The 4,866-nt window shown below is 44.5% G+C and overlaps 1 long non-coding RNA gene across 1 annotated transcript in view; it reads right to left on the reverse strand.

The window, feature by feature from the left end:
- The window catches only part of LOC107203909, a 6,906-nt gene extending 2,296 nt beyond the window's left edge, over positions 1 to 4,610 (reverse strand). Inside the window, exons 1-2 of the long non-coding RNA XR_001521410.2 lie at positions 3,728 to 4,610; positions 2,019 to 2,192 (exon numbers count right to left, since the gene is read on the reverse strand). This is a non-coding gene — a long non-coding RNA (uncharacterized LOC107203909). The remainder of the gene's footprint in view (positions 1 to 2,018; positions 2,193 to 3,727) is intronic.
- Between the last annotated feature and the right edge of the window lie 256 nt (positions 4,611 to 4,866).

Here is a 4,866-nt window from a genome sequence, read left to right on the forward strand (position 1 = left end):
TGCTGTGCCCTCGTGGTGGGGCTGTGATTTGGGCTCTGAGCCTCTTGTCATTTCCCACAGGACTTGAGGAGCTGATGACTGCTCATTACTTCTCCTTCTCTTTATGCACATTATTGACAATTCTTTTATGTTTATTCCAAATCAGCAGTGTGCAGAGAAACAGGAATTTTCCCACTCTCCATCTCAGAGTGACCAGCCCAGGAATCCCCAGCCTGGGGAACAGAGCAGTGCCCAGTGGGATGGGGGAGGTGGAACATTCACCTGTGTGAAATCCCAACTGTAGAGGGGAATGAATCCCTCTCCCTTGCAATATAAAGCCAGGGAACACCAGATCAAACTTAGCAGCAGGCTCAGAGTGAGGTATAAGGGGAAATTTGCAAGGTGTTACAATCACTGTAAATGTATTTATTCCAGAAAACTTGGGCAAACTGATGGAAGAAATATCCCACAAGAGTGTTCTGTGCAGGATCTCACCTTTGGGTTATGAAACCTGAATTGCTTGAGCCTGAACACAAATCTGGAGCTGTATTTTTAGCTATTGCTTACCCTGTTTGTAGGTCCTGTCTGGCATCTGATTTCCTGTCCACTGTGGAGACAGGATACTGCATCTTTAATTTATATTTTTATTTGAGGATAAAGAAGAACTGAGATGTGTCAATTGGCTGATTTGTAGCATTCACTCAGTTTGGGGGGAAAAAAAATAAACTATGGGATGTTTGATTTCAAAAAGCATTTCAAAATGAAGGAAAACTAAAAGGTTTTAAGTGAAAACAAGTATATACAAGCATGAAAGTCTAGTAGGATGAAAGGCACTTCATTCACTGTGCCTATCTGCAGTTTTCATCCCATACTGTCAAAGCACTGTGATCAGCAGAGATAAATTCATTGTATTTTCCATATGGCTGAGATATTTCTTGAGCTCATTTTGGACAAATGTGGCAAAATTTGCTGCTAAGTCTGTCCTGTGGTTCCAAAATATCCCCCAAAATATGTTTGCTTTGACGGTGAGAACGAAATAGTAGATCTTTCTTAAGGTGTTGATCTGGGAGCATCATCTCCCAATTGGCTTCCTTTTTTTATCCCTAAGTGAGCTTTTAAAACCTTGCTACGGAAGCACAAAGATGAGATGGGGAAATATAATGAAGCTGAGGCAGGGATTCAGCACGGGCCTCTTCCCTCGCACTTTCTACTCTGACATAACCACAACAGAGTGGAAGAGTGTTTCTGGCTGCTCCCTCGTGAGAGTGACTCCTCTTGCCTTCACAGTGTGGGGCAAAGCACACAATAAACTCTTTAACAAGTTCACACTGTTTGTTTTTGATACCACATCTCTGTGAATACACATAAGTGAGCTTGGCTTAGGTGCATATGTTAAATATCATAATATGCAGGGTGGGATATGGACACTCACATTTCTGTTTTATATTCACATTAATATAGCATTGACTGAGGGTTTTGTCAGGATGCTGTTCCATAACTTAATCTGGATATAGATGTTTGGTATTGGGACACCAGTGTCTAAAACTGTGAAAATTTTGCTGTGTTTACCTCCTTAGGACCCAAGCAATTTCCTCTGTGTGTATCCTCTGTGAGGATTTCCACGTTTTAACGGCCACAGCTGTCCCACTGAGCCCATGTGGGAGCTCCCCAGGCTCTGTGTGAAGCAGCCCCTCCTCTGGAGCCCTTCTGGCAGGGACTCAAAGATACAAGGACACATTTTTGTTGCATCAGGACAGTTGTTTTTCCTCCTCCTAGGAGAGTGAGTGGCACAAACAGGACGTGCTTTGTACCCACATCCACACAACAGGGAAGGGTTGTGCTGCTCTGACTCTGCAAATGTGCTGAAACCACATTGTACAACAGATTAAAGGTGAAATGATGATGAACTTGAGTAAACTCGCCCTGAGGAATTCAATGTATCCCCCCAAACCAGCTTCACAATCAGTCCTAGAGCTCAGCTTGCCTTGAACTGAATCCCCAAAGCCAAATTTGTACCTGTTCCCTTCCAGGGGCGTTACCTGAGTCGTAAAAGCAGAATGGAGCAAGCAAGGGCAGGTTCCTCAAACTTTGCTTTTTGCCTTTCCTTCCTGAGCTCTTGCTAAACGAGGCACTATCCACACATTCTCCACTGCTTGTCTCTCCAGGGGAAAGCTCTGCTGTCCTTGCTATGGTTCGGGTCCGGTGTCACTAAGCTGGGGAAGGAGGGGAACAAAAGGCACTGGCCTGATGATCATATTCTTATTTTTCCTTTCCTGGAAAACCTGCTGGGTGAACGAACACAAACTTTGCAGGATTCTTCTCAAAAATTCTTGTTTAGGGTAGCTACAGATTACCAGAAAACTGGAGAGGGAATGTTAGTCTGTAATTGGCCTCTCTGAGAAATGTCCTGCTGGGAGTGACATGCAGGAAATGTGCAGGGATTTAATTCATAAATCAGCTGTTGTTTGTATGTTCATTATTGATAGTCATCAATATGTGATTGATGATTTTCAGGGAAATTGAATAGTGAAGTAAGTATGGATGCTGTCAGGTGGCTGCAGGTGCATAAAAGGGACAACAGAGTGCTTGGATTTCATCTTACTTATACTGAACAAGCTGAATTTTGGCTGCAGATCCCATTTATTACAATATTATTATCACTTTTATTTTTATTTTTATTATTTTTATTCTTTTCCTATTAGACTAATTAAAATACAACTCTCAGCAACTTTACCATGCTGTAGAATTAATTTTGAAGTGAATCTATATGAAGAAACTAATTATTTTGAACCCTTCATCTAATCAAAGTTTCTCATGCTGCTCCTGAGGGGTGGAATGGGCAGAACCTGCTGAACAGATGAAGGTGCTGAAATGTCAGAAATATTCAGCTGCAAATTGCACAGCAGGGATGTGATACCCCCAGCTGAAACCTGGGCACCAAATGAGATCTGATACCCCTACAGGCAGATTAGATGCACTAGAAATAGGGGCATATAATATCCAGGTATATAATATCCAAATGTTCATTTGAAACACAAGACATGAGGCCCTGGTCCTCCTAAATTTGCTAATGTATTCAAAGGTTTATTTCTCTGTAAAAGAGCATTTGAGGGGGATCTTGATAATTTTTACATTTCAGTAACATATTGTTGCCTTTTTATTGAATATCTTGTTTGTTTGTGAGACCCAGAGTAAAAGAAATTCTGAATTTCCTTTTTCTTATATCTACATACATAATAATTTCCCTTTTCTAGCCTTTGACACAAATAACAATCCTAACTCCTTTAATTATTGCTTTCCTCTGAACTTCTCAAATCCCTGGGGATGTGGAACACTCGTTTGCAGCCTGTTATTATTTGAAGCAATGGGAGAAATCAGATGCAGGAAAACAGCATCTGCCACAGGAGTTTGAGACAAAAGTTCTTGTTGAGCACTCCAAGCACTTTCAAAAATCACTTCTCACTTGATTTCCTTTATATTTAAATTAAGTGTCTGATGGCACTGATGAAGTATGTACAGATTTAACCTCACAGAAGATTTGGCCACAGCAGTGTCACCAGTAGAGGCACAGGGATACGGCTGTGTGCACCAACTTCATCTCCTGTCACTTAATTGCTGTAAAATCTCCGTCTTCACACACTCCTACCACAACAAAAATAAAGTGACCCAGCCTGAACAGTTCTATATTTAAAACATAAATTCTCTGTCAACATTAACTACCTGTGACTTTGCTCTTCCATTTTCCCACCTGATTTTTATTTTCTGAAGGACAAACACTCCTGGAACACACTCCAAAACATTTGTCTTCCATGGTTGAGTTCCAGACCTTTAAAAATAGGCTTGCAATGGAAATGCTGACGTGCCAGCTGGCGGCTGCTGCAGTGACACATTCACAATAGGCAACTCTTCAGCCACAGGGAACTGGGAATGGGCAGCTTTGGGGGAGTGGGAATCGGATTTAATCAAGGGCTGTGCAAGCATCCTACACTTGTCTGTGCAGTGGTTGACTTCTGAGCCAAAAAAATCAGCATGGAAACTGTTTGAGCTATGGGGTGCACCAGCTTGTTCCCTTGTTTTCATCAAAATTATTTGGCAGTTAAGAACGGTTTGAGTCTTCCTTTGCTTTATCTAAAGGGCAGGCCTTATTGACAAGTCATACAGCGTGTTCAAATACAAACTGTCATTGACGCAGTTTACTCTCCTTTAAAAACATTCTTTTGACAGTATCATCTAGTGTCTTCCAGCTCCCAAACTCGAATGGTGAAGGGGGAATATTATTTTTTTCATGCACGCTCTCTCTCCCGGCCCCGTTCGGCGGTGCTGCCGTGTTTCTCTCCGAACACATGCCTGCAAACAAAGGCGTCGGGGCCGGTTTGTTGTGGCCACGGCGAGGCGGCTCCGCTGCCGCCCCGGCTCCTTCTCGCTTCCCACGGCGGGGACCGGGCTGAGCCTCCCCGCCGCCCGCGCTTCCTGTCCCCACACCTCGCGAACTCGAAAAAAAAACAAAACCAAACGAAACTTTCGGGTTTTTCTTTTTTTCCTTCCCCCGTCAGTTCCGTGTGAGGAAGAGCCTCCCCGCGCCGGGCCCGCGGCTGGAGCCCCTCAGGGCTGATCACCGAGAGCGCTCGGCCCCTCAGCCTGCCCCCAACCATCCCTGTCCCCTCAGCCTGCCCCCAACCATCCCTGTCCCCTCACCCCAGTCCTCATCACCGGCCCCTTGAGCCCCCGCGCCCTCAGCCTTGATCCCCCTCAGACCTGTCCCCGCAGTCTCGTCTCCTCACCTCCAATTCATCCACCCCAATCCCCCTCAGACCTGTCCCTCACCCCCAATCCCTCCATCCCCAATTCCCTCAGCCCCATCCTCCATCCCAATCCCTCCATCCCAAT

Source organism: Parus major, chromosome 4A (genome assembly GCF_001522545.3).
Source record: "Parus major isolate Abel chromosome 4A, Parus_major1.1, whole genome shotgun sequence".
In the NCBI taxonomy this organism is placed as follows: domain Eukaryota; kingdom Metazoa; phylum Chordata; class Aves; order Passeriformes; family Paridae; genus Parus; species Parus major.